At 43.8% G+C, this 12,268-nt stretch overlaps 1 protein-coding gene across 5 annotated transcripts in view; it reads left to right on the top strand.

Annotated features, from left to right (window-relative positions):
• The window catches only part of WWOX (WW domain containing oxidoreductase), a 1,101,136-nt gene that overhangs the window by 804,805 nt on the left and 284,063 nt on the right, over positions 1–12,268 (top strand). The window lies entirely within an intron of this gene.

Raw genomic sequence — 12,268 nt, 5'->3', positions numbered from 1 at the left:
ATGCTGAGGCAGAAGGAATTATTTTGCACCACTCTTTTGAACAAGGTGGAGGTGGAGATTTGGTTGGCTCTTTGTTTGACATAGGAAACGTCATTAATCTTAATTGGATTCAAATTGGCAGAGTTAGCAGGTACAGAGGGAGCACCGAGAACCATACTTGTATCTCCTCTGTACCTGCTAACCCTACCTGTTTGCCTTCAATTGAGTCTCCTAACTTTTAAACAGAGGCCTTGTCATCCACAGAGGGAGCATGAAGCTGTCTGATGGACATCTTGGGACCGTGCTTTCCTAATTTCTTTGCCTGCTAACACCACCTCTTTGACTCTGATGGAGTCTCCAAAGTTATCAAAAGAGTCGTTAGCAGGCACACAGGGTGAGCCGAGTGGTCTGATGGGCATCTCGGGATTATGCTTTTCTGGTAACACTTTTTTGCTTCCGATAGTGTCTCCAAAGTTATCAACCTTGGTGTTAAGGTCCCGTTATATTTAGCGATGCACCAGTGATCCCGACAACGATACGACACGGTCAGGATCGCTCGTGCATCGCTAAATGGTCACTGGTGAGCTGCCAAACAGGCAGATCTCACAGCGATGCAGCAGCGATTGGCAGTCGATACTTACCTGTCACACGCAGCGAGGGTGACGTCTTCCGCCCGTGTACATGGAGTCAGCGATATCCAGCGGGGAGCCGGGTCGGAGGTAAGTGTCACATGTAGCGAGATCGCTACCGATATCGCTGTTGTGTCACAAAATCGGTGACGCTTTAGCGATATCGCTAGCGATCTCGCTATGTGTGAAGGGGGCTTTAGAAGGCACACAAGGTGAGATGAGTGGTCTTGATGGGCATCTCAATAGTATGCTTACATCCCCTGTGTGCCTGCTAATGCCACCCCTTTGAGTCTCCTAAAATATCTAGAGGCATTAGCAGCCACAGAGGGAGCACTAAGCTGTCTGACAGGCGTTTTGGGATTATGCTTTTGTCCTCTTTGCCTACTAACACCACCCCTTTGCCTCCAATTGAGTTTTCTAAATTATCAACAGAAGCTTTAGCAGGCACAGATGGAGCGACGAGCAGTCTGATGGGTGTTTTGAAATTCTCCCTTGTGTCCCCTCTGTGCATGCTAACGCCACCTCTTTGTCTCTGATTGCGACTCCAAAGTTTTCAACAGAGGCGTTATCAGCCACAGAGGGTGAGCCGGGCGGTCTGATGGGCATCTCAGGATTATGCTTGCGTCCCCTCTGTGCGAACGCCACCCCTTTACCTCCACAATTGGGTCTCCTAAGATATCAACGGAGACATTGAGCATAGAGGGAGCACCACGCATGGTCTGGAACTCTGTAGACCACTCGGGACTTCTTATCTTACAGTGCAGGACCATTTCATTCTGGGTTTTCTTGCAGGTGTGTGGGGCAGTAAGGGTGCCATAGAGAGGTTGTAGCGAAGAAAAAAAGAGAGTTTTATACAGAGGTGCTCTATATAGTGAAATCCTCTTGATGGGTTACGTTTAGACTTTTAAGGACATTTCTCAGATGTTTTTACACTACGTCTGTCATTGCAAGAGGGCATGATAGTGGGCTGACAAGTAAAAATTGCCCGACTGTAGAGAAACATAATATGGGTGAATTCATATGTGGCAAATATTTTGCAAAAATGTCTGCAACTGAAAATCGTTCCGAATCGGGTTGTTTTGGCGACAAATACATGGATTTTTGGCAAGCCCGTTCAGATTAAACTGCAGAAATAAATTGAAGTATACAATGTATAAGATGCTAAAAATGAGCAATAAATAAAATGAACTACTGAAAAGACAAGAATTGTCCTCTGATCGCCACTAATTGCAGAGCTGTCTGTACGTGTCATGTGGCTGCTCCCTGACCCAAAACCGGGTCTCTTTAAATTTCACGTCAACCTTTTTAATTTTCCAGCATTTTTCTTGCTCAGATGAAATTCCTATTGGGACTTATGGTTGGAAACAGGAAATCAGATGACTCTCCGTAAGAGAGAAGACATTGTCTCCATCCCTGGTGGGTTCGTAGCAGGGATGTACTCTCAAGGTTGTTTAATACCGCGTTCACTGATACAGGTGCCGTGGTATGTGTTACAGTCCGTCTGCTCGTTCAATACATCGACTACTGGAATAAATAGGATGCCGGGAACTTGGCGTAAAGCTGCACTTTAGGCTCCACGTTAAGGAAATATTAGGGAGTGGAATACTTGACACTTACTTAGTGTTACCGCAGATCCCATCTTTAGCCATTGGAGTATTAGATGCACTGGCCACAGCTTCGTCCAATGCATCGCCACTGCTACCAGTGATTGACCGCACTATGCACATGTCCATATGACCAGAACAGGATGTGCAGGGAGCCTCATAGTGCCAGAAGAGGAGCAGTGGGGGATTAAAAGTAGTGATGAGCGAACATGCTCGGATAAGGTGTTATCTGAGCATGCTCGTGTGCTAACTGAGTGACTTCGGCATGCTAGAAAAATAGGTTTGAGTCCTCGCGGCTGTTAGACAGTCGCAACACATGCAGGGATTGCTTGTTTGTTAGGCAGCTCACTGTCTGCACTTTGTACATATAGAGCCTGTTGTGGGCGGGGCTAGCTTCCTCAGCTCTGCTGTATTGCTAAATCTAAAAACTCTGATTGTGTCAGAACGGCTGCACCCAGTAATCTAAGTAATACCTCATTGGATTCAGCGTCTCTTTGCCTACATCAGGCTGCTGTCAGAAGAAGTAGCAAAAATCTACTGACAGATTCCCTTTAAAAAACAAACAGAGCTTTAATCACCCTTTCCAGGTTCAGTACTGAGTCTCTACCGCCGCCCCGGTCTCTGTTTTTGTTTGCAGCGCTGACATCACTGCAGCCAATAGCTGATCTCAGCGGTTCTGAACGGCTCCTACCTTCTACATTTGGCTCATTAATTGCCTGCAGCAGTATTGATGTGACGTCAGCGGGAGCAGCTGCAGATATTCAGCTGTGGACCGGATGAAGGTGAGTTTTGTTTATTTTTGTTTTTTAACTACTGATGGAGTTTATAGGAAAACTTTTCTGAAAGAGGACAACCCCTTTAAGTTTGCCTTTCAATTTCATGCCAGAATCAAGGTCACTGTTTGCTGTCACTGAATGGGAAAACATTCAGAGGCCAGTAGTTTTTGCTCTGGTTGTCCTTTGCGAACTAAACAACCTGGACTCTGCAAATGTTCAGGAATTAATTTCAATACTTAACGCAGCAGATTTTAAAATAAAAACTGGATATATTATTAAACAAATCTCTTAGACCTGGTGTGGCTGATGTACTTACTGTGAAAATCAATGTCACAATAGCTGATATTGATATTGCTTAAGTCCAGATAAAGAGCAAGAGTTTGAGTCTTTGTGCTTTCAGTCCCCGCCGACCAAGCCTTGACTGACAGCTGCAGCTTTTACTGATCAGAGTGAGATGTCAGCAGCAGCAGGGAGGAGGAACACTGAGGAATTGTCAATCAGGTGAGCGAAGAATGAGTTAAATGTTCATAAAGAAATAATGCAGCCATTCTTTTGTGGATTTTCAAAGTAAATTTGGTACTGTATGCGGTTTGTATTATGACATCTGGCAGTAGATTCTCGTTGTAGAAGGATTTACGGTATGTTACTAATTTCGTTAGAAAAAACCCTCAGCCAAGAGACGCATTAGGTTTGATGTAAAGAAGAATACTCAGGTTCACTGATGGCAAGCAGAGATCTTGAATAGGTGCAAAATTTAATCTACAGCCTATTTTTGAAAGTTGCAGAACATTTTAATATAGAAATTACCATTACAATATGCAAAACTTCACTCAAATTAATGTGTTTTTTGCCCCATTCTAGATGTCACCCCCCCCCCCCCCCCCCCGTTCCGGGATTTTTGTCAAGCCTCTTGTAAATGAAAAAATAACACTGCTTGCTGTTTTTCCACGGTGGCTTCATACCAGAAGGAGATAATCAAACTGGATGCATTTGGGATGTGAGCCAGAGGCTACTCCATGTAACACACTGTGGCACTTAGCCCCCCGCTACTCGCAGTTTAAGCACACTCTCTTCCAGAACACAAAGCGCCGCTGAGCCTCATTCCCTGCACATTTCCTGCCCTGCTTTACTCCATTACACATGATTCAGTGCGAAGCCGACATGTCACTCCTGTATTCATGGAAATACACAGGTATGAGCGATCAGGACAGTCATGAGTCAGTCATTCACTAGAAATTCCCTGTGATCTCGGCTGCAGGTCACACAGCTTTCCTCCACTCCTGAAGGGCAAATATACATACAGTGGGGAAAATAAGTATTTTATATACTGCCAAATTTGCATGTTTTCCCACCTACAAAGAATGGAAAGGTGTATAATTTTTAGCGTAGGTACACTTCACCTGCGAGAGACAGGATCTAAGAATAAAAACCAGAAAATCACATTTATGATTTTTACATAATTAATTTGCATTTTATTGCATGAAATAAGTATTTGATACAACAGAAAAGCAGAACTTAATATTTGGTATAGGAACCTTTGTTTGCAGTAACAGAGGTCAGACATTTCCTGTAGTTCTTGACCAGGTTTGCACACACTGCAGCAGGGAGTTTGGCCCATTCCTCCATACAGATCTTCTCCAGATCTCTCAGGTTTCGGGGCTGTCGCTGGGCAACATTGAGTTTCTGCTCGCGCCAAAGATTTTTTATTGGGTTCAGGTCTGCAGTCTGGGTAGGCCACTCCAGGTCCTTGAAATGCTTCTTACGGAGCCACTCCTTAGTTCCCCTGGCTGTGTGTGTCGGGTCATTGTCATGCTGGAAGACCCAGCCGCAACCCATCTTCAATGCTCTTACTGAAGGAGGTTGTTGGCCAAAATCTTGCGATACATGATCGCAGCCATCCTCCCTTCAATCCGGTGCAGTCATCCTGTTCCCTTTGCATGAAAGCACCCACAAACAATGATGTTTCCCCCACTATGCTTCATGGTTGGGATGGTGTTTTTGGGGTTGTACTCATCCTTCTTCTTCCTCCAAACACGGCGAGTGGAATTTATACCAAAAAGTTTTATTTTATCTCCTCTGACCACATGATCTTCTCCCATGTCTCCTCTGGATCATCAAGATGGTCATTGGCAAACTTCAAATGGGCCTGGACGCGTGCTGGAACAGAGTAGTATCCATCTACCTGATCAGGGGCACAGAGAAATATTCATCCTTCTGATCATGGGCACAGTCGGCTCTTCGGATGCTTCCGGATTATCAACGACCAAAGGGGCGGCAAATTTTTCGACCGCCCCGGGCGCCACAAACAGTTGCTATGCCACTGTCTGGACATGTGCTGGCATGAGAAGGGGGGACCTTGCGTGCCCTGCAGGATTTAATCCATGACGGTGTAGTGTGTTACTAATGGTCATGTTTGAGGCTGTAGTCCCAGCTCTCTTCAGGTCGTTGACCAGGTCCCTTCATGTAGTTCTAGGCTGATTCATGATCATTCTCAAAATCATCCTTATCCCACGGGTCGAGACCTTGTATGGAGACCCAGACCGAAGAAAATTGACAGGCATCTCGTGTTTCTTCCATTTTCTAATAATTGCACCAAAAGTTGTTGCTTTCTCACCAAGCTGCTTGCCTGTTGTCCTGTAGGCCATCCCAGCCTTGTGCAGGTCTACAATTTTGTCTCTGGTGTCATTAGACAGCTCTTTGGTCTTGGCCATAGTGGAAGGGTGGAGTGTGACTGAGTGTGTGAAAAGGTGTCTTTTATACAGGTAACGAGTTGAAAAAAGTGCAGTTAATACAGGTAATGAGTGCAGAGTAGGAGGGCTTCGTAAAGAAAAACTAACAGGTCTGTGAGAGCCAGAATTCTTTTTGGTCAGTGATCAAATGCTTATTTCATGTAATAAAATGAATTTAAATATTTAAAAGTCATGTGATTTTCTGGTTTTATTTTTAGATTCTGTCTCTTACAAGTGATGTACATCTATGATAAAAATTACAGACCTCTGCATTCTTTGTAGGTGGGAAAACTTGCAAAATCGGCAGTGTATCAAATACTTATTTTCCCCACTGTATTTACAGGGCAATATGTACCTCTGCCCATATTGATGCATAAGCACTTAAAGGGGTATTGCCATCTTATAAAATAATGGCACACAAGGACATGCCAATGGCAAAATGAAGAGGAAGAAGCACAACTTTACTGGGTTCTTTCTAGGCGTTGTCTTCCCTTCTAAGCCACTTTTGAAAGAGAACACCCTCTTTAAGAATTCTTCTGCAAGGTGGCACCCCACAGCACTAGGGGTTGTACTTTTGTGCCCATCTCCTCCCAATGTGGAAGTAAGCTGTGCTGAACAAACCTTTTAAACCCATCAGACTGTCTTATTACTATGACATTTTGTAGGCCAGTGGTGATGGAGGGTGCACTGGAGGAAGAGGTGCCAAATGCATCTTTTGACTGTCGTGCACGACTGTGTAACAAGATGGCACGGAGTGGTAGTCATGGGTGAGTCCACTAAGTCACGGTCAGTGAGCACCCCGGCACCTTGCACATAAATCGAAAGGTGAAGTTCCAGTCCTGTGGTACCGTCATTTACGTTCATTGCACGCTCACTTCAGTCGCTGGGTATGAGTAGTCAGGAAACACCACAAGCCACAGTTCTGTTCCAACGGGATAACTTTACTGCAAACGGCACAATGCTTCCTGCTCTGTCCCTGTAACTTCAGTAGGCTGTACGACCTCAATGGCTCCCATCCAGGTTTGGGAGCCCACACTCCTTCTGGAGACATTCCCACAAATACCAGGGCCCATTCACGACAGTCAACGGCAGCTTTTATCCCCTCGACCGGGCCTCCCTCTGTACCTGACTGTGGAAAGCGTCTTACCCTGAGCAAGCCTGCCCGGGCTCTGCCCTCAGAGCAGGAAGTCCTTTTCATGTAAGCTTGCTGTGCAGCCTCTCTACTGAACTCCTCCCAACAATTTAAATCATTCTATCCCTGAGCTAAATATATACAAATGCAGGCACATTACACAGTAATACATGACACAAAGGTATAAAACATTAGTGAGCCATTAGGGTGACACACGTGCTTAGTATATAGGAGAGAGAAGGCAGTTGAAGGTCCCCGCCACCTCCTTACAACTACAAGAAGTATACACCAGTCAGTCACTTTAGCCCCTTTCTGTCGTCTGCAGAATTTGTTGGCTCTACTTACGAAAACACTTCACTTATTTTTTCCAAAACTTGGACAAACTGGCCAAGTCAGGCTTAAAAAATCACAAAAGTCACTAAATTTTTGAGCAAAAATTTGTTGACATTTTGAACAGATTTACATCAGAATTCTGGCAAAACGAAAACAGTTGAATTAGGGCCATAGTTGAAAAAATTATCTAAACTTGGGGCAAATTTTTACAAATCCCATAGAAAATGTATGGAAAGAGACATGCATGTGCATCTAACTCCTCATTTACGGGTGAGACCCACGTCTTTTACATATTCATGTCGTATCTTATGAATATGCTATAAATGTCTGAAATGGGTCTACTTTTTAGGGCTCATGTACACCCCCAATTTTCACGTACGAGTGCTATCCATATTTTTCAAGGATAGCGCTCGTACCTGTGATAGTCTGTGGGACCATTGACATGTCCATGATTTTCTGCAGGCCGAGAGGTCCACGGGAAAGCATGTAGACATATCTGATTTTGATCCGTGTGTTGGATCAAAACTGGCGGTGCAAGTCAGTGAGTCTGTGGAAAAATTGAACAGCACTCGGATGACATCTGAGCGCAGTCCGATTTTCACAGACGCTCCAAATGGAGAAGTTGTAGAAACTTTACTTTCTTTTATTATCCACGTATGAGAAAAACGGATGACATTTGAACCAGACTCTGGTCAAACTCTGATCAAAATAATCTGTCTGTTTTTCTTGTACATGGAAAAAACAGACGTATGAATGAGGCCTTAAAGAGTAACCGAGTATCCGTAATTTGTAATAGATCTTAATAGTAAAATTTGCTTCTATCTCTCTAACTTCATGGGTAAAATCAGAACTTGGAGATGACAGTTGGTGCTGTTAAAATTCTATGGAGACACCAGGAGTTAGGAAATATTGCAATTACAGTTATTGTTCTCCATAGAACTTCACGAGCACCAACTGCCATCTTCTATCTCAGTGGTGGGTCAGTCTGCATTCACTGAAGACAAATTTGACCCGTGAAATTAAAATTTTGAGAATTAAACATCAGACCAGGAAGAGAAAGTAGCAGATTTCTCTGATAAGATGTATTACAAAGTTTCTATTTTTCACGAGTACTGTTGATTTGAAGGTCTAACCTCTAAAGTAATCAACATCGAATTTTCGACCTTAAAATCAGATGCGAAAAGATGGAGACAGACCGTCTTGATTTTTAGAAATTGGTTAGGTATTAAGGAATAACGATAAAATAATAACAAGTGAATAAAAGTTTAAAAGGTGATTAAAAAAAAAAAACAACTAAGCAAATATCAAAGTTACACGGCAATTCGAGAGAAGTTCGATGCATTCTTCCTGACCAAAGTATTAAGGAAACGTCAGTGAGAGCGGATGAGATCGCTGAGGCAGGAATGGGCCGAGTCTTAGAGTAATTGGGAACAGTTTGAGTTTGACAAGGTGATCAATAGCGGTCGGCGCACCACTGAGCGTTGCAACTGGAAGAATTTTGGAAATGACTAATGGAGCAGTAAGGAAGTTTTACGCCGTCTTTTTTTTTTTTTTTTTTTTTTTGGACTTTTGCAATGTTATTTCTAAATTGGCTCCATGAGGTGCATTCGGGTTCATCAACTATTTACCAAAAAACTAAAAAATACACTGCAAATTCAGCGCTATAAAAAAGAACCCTGTGAACTACCAGAGGAGGCGCGGTGCAGACACTGAACAAGCAGGAAGCTGGGGATGTTTGGAGAGTTTAGCTCGGAGTCTGCTTAATTTTGAATGCTGTAATTTAGAAATGAGAGCAGACTCGGGTAATATTTTATTTTTGGATAATACACAAAAAGAAATGAACTCGCAATGTGACACAAGCGGTGGGTCGTGTAGACGTCAGAGGGAGCGATTCTTATAATACACTTCTTTCAGTTGTGCATATATGGACAGATGAACAAAACAAAACAAAAAACAGATAAACATACTGTCAGATCTTCCGTGAGCCGTGAACGTTCAGACATTTATTTTATCATGCATGTCGGAAGGTAGGGAAGCATCACCAATGTTTGCATTAAAATCTACATATCGAGGACAACTCATGAGCGCAAAAATGGAAGACGTGCAAAGCTTACTGAAATGGCACAGGACCCGTAAAGGGACCATTGTTTTTTCAAGTATTGGAAGGTCCGAAACTCTTCAAAGGAGTAAGAAAAATAAAATTAGGCTTGTCTTACACTGATACGTATGGGAACCTTCGTAAAGAAGGTTATAGACCTTGAGTACTTATGAAGCAAGTTGTTGAGCAGAGGAGAGGTACCGCACTTTCCCACGTGACAGCAATAGAAAATGATTTTTTGGTGGCCGTTATCTTTGTATTTTGCCCCTTGTGTTGGGGGGTGCCATCTGAATCACCGAAAAATGGGAATCAACTGGAATCTCTGATGAAACCATGGAGTACAAGTTCTATTGGACTCCATTTGTGCTTTTTTGTGGCAATGCCCTTGTTTTTAGATGGACACAAGCAGTGGCGTAGCTAGAGTCCAGTGGGCCCTGGTGCAAAATTTGAACCTATGCCCCCAACTGCATGTTTGTTAGATGTATGTTCACTTGTGGTGTTCTAGATCCTATAAAGACATACGCGTTTGCCCGCCACGTAATGATGTCCCCATCCTCTTCTCTCCCTGTAACAAATCTCTCAATCCTGGCTTCTTTATCTAATAATGTCCTTCATTTTGGGCCACTTCTTGTAATAATGACCTCCATTCTGACCCCTTTATGTAATAATATTTCCCATTCTTGGCCCCTTTCTATAATAATGTCTCCCATCCTGGTCCCTTTTTGATAATGTCCTCCCACACAGGCCCCTTCCTGTTATAATGTCCTCAATCCTTGAGTCCATTTTGATATAATGTCTCCCATCCCGGGCCATTTCCTATAATAATGTCCTCCTTTGTGCGCCCCTTTCTATAATGACTCTCATCCTGGGCCCTTTCTTGTAACAAAGTCATCCCTCACAGGCCTCTTCCTGGTATTATGTCCCCAGTATTGGGACCCTTTTTGGTATAATGTCCCCTATCCTCGGCCTCTTCCAGTAATAATGTCCTCCTCTGTTCTCTAACACATTTTATTTTTTATTAAACAATTCTTCATACCTTCGCTGCTCAAACAACATGCGACATCCTCTTCCATATCTGGCTCAGAAGCTGACAACTGGATTCGGCGTGTCCTTCACAGGCGGCATATGATGTCAGTTGCGGCCTCTGATTGGCTGTCATGGATTTAGGTGCAGCAATCCAGCAGGTCTTGTAATACATTTCAGCTGAATGTGCATCTGAGGACGCACATCCAGGGGAAGTAAGTGCTAGTGTCAGTGGGTCCCTCTCCCACACGGGGCCCGGTCTCGGTTGCACCCTCTGTGACCACAGTCTTTACACTCCTGGGCACGAGAACACAATAGACTATATCCCTGTGCCCATCTGAAAAGATGGCCTCTGCCTTAAATTAAGCACAAATAGAGTCTATTTGAACTCCGTTTGTTTCACTATACCCTATGGCTCCATCTGGAGTTTTGTTTGAATCCCGTTTTAAAAGGTGAAGGGCAAATTGAATGGCCTCTTAGAGAAATTTTGGCAGATCAGTAATTTAGCAGTATGGGAATTCTGACTGTCCGGAGATCAGCATGCTTCATTTATAGTTCTACAGAGTAGCTGTTCTTTGGGTACCCATAAGGTTGATAAAAATGGATGATTTCAATCTAAATATATTTTTGTTGGATGGAATTAAACAACAATGCCTGATATTTTGTGAAATGAAGTTACTTTGAATTCTTTGGCCGGCGAGCGAATGATCGTATGTGTGGAGGATCCTTCTTCCTTCCTTTGTCATCATTTGTCCTATGAAAATGAATCTGTATGGCTGCCGTGAGCAACTTATCTATACCATCAGTTGAAATAGGTGCGAAGATGGAACAATCACTAACCAGATGATGGTTGTCAAACCATCATTCTAAAGAGTATGGCCACCATAGTAAAGTGTCTGTCGGAAACTTGCCTCCTTCTTCCTGTGTATGCATGTTTGGAGGAGGTAGTCCTGTGCACAGTAAGCCTAAAGCCTCCACCATACACGATAGATGGCTGCTAGATGAATTATTGTTTTGTCGATCGGTCAGCCGGCAGCGATCTCACTCTCAACTCTCCCATCGGCAGAGCGAGTGCTCCTGTGTTCTCTGTTATGATTGAGTCACCGTAGGAGGCAAAAACAGAAATACAAGCTAAGTCCAGAAAACCATAGAAGTTGGCAACTATCAGATTGCAGACCCCTGAACCTATCAACACAACTAGCAGTAGCCGTGGGGGGTTCCTACGATGCCCTAGACCCCTCAATCACAGCCGGAGAATTAAATAGGCCTAAAGAAAGAAAGGGGAAATCTAAACTGCCCCAGAGCAGACCCCAAAGTAATAGGCAGCCCCCAACATATAATGACGGTGAAGCAAGATGAAAACACACAGACAGAAAGATAGACTGAGCAAAGCCGGGGCCCAAAACTACCTAGATAGGAAAGGACAGGAAGGCTGCTGTCTGCAATCTGCAAAAACCCCATCAAAGACATAAGCCAACAAGCTGATATGAAAAAAACCCTGAAGCAGCTAGGCTTCAAAAACTAAATCAGCACTCAGGTATTTTCAGAAGACAGAGCTAAAGGAATTCAGCACACCCCAGCAGGGAATGGCAGAAATCCAGAAAAACAAAGCAAAACAAAGTCAAAGCAAAAATGCAAAAAGCCGAGCAGCAAACTTAGCTTTAGAGGAGCAGCCAGCCAGTCATCATCATCAGCCTCAGGTGTTTGATAATCAGGCTCACTACCTTTCTTTACCAGAAGAGGGAGTTCCTCGGGCCTCAGTAGTGAAGGGGAAAATGAACTCACAACAGTACCTCCCCCTTGAGGATGGGTCACCGAACCCTCAACCACGCCACCAGGGCGATCAGGGTGAGCCCGATGAAAGGCACGCACCAATCTTTTGGCATGAATATCAGAGGCAGAGACCCAGGAATTATCCTCCTGACCATAACCCTTCCACTTAACCAAATACTGGAGTCTCCGTCT

The sequence above is a fragment of the Dendrobates tinctorius genome, unplaced genomic scaffold, assembly GCF_039654945.1.
Source record: "Dendrobates tinctorius isolate UK_male_01 unplaced genomic scaffold, ASM3965494v1 ptg000009l, whole genome shotgun sequence".
In the NCBI taxonomy this organism is placed as follows: domain Eukaryota; kingdom Metazoa; phylum Chordata; class Amphibia; order Anura; family Dendrobatidae; genus Dendrobates; species Dendrobates tinctorius.
Note: the sequence above shows the minus strand (reverse complement) of the source record. Positions and strands in the feature narration are given on the sequence as shown.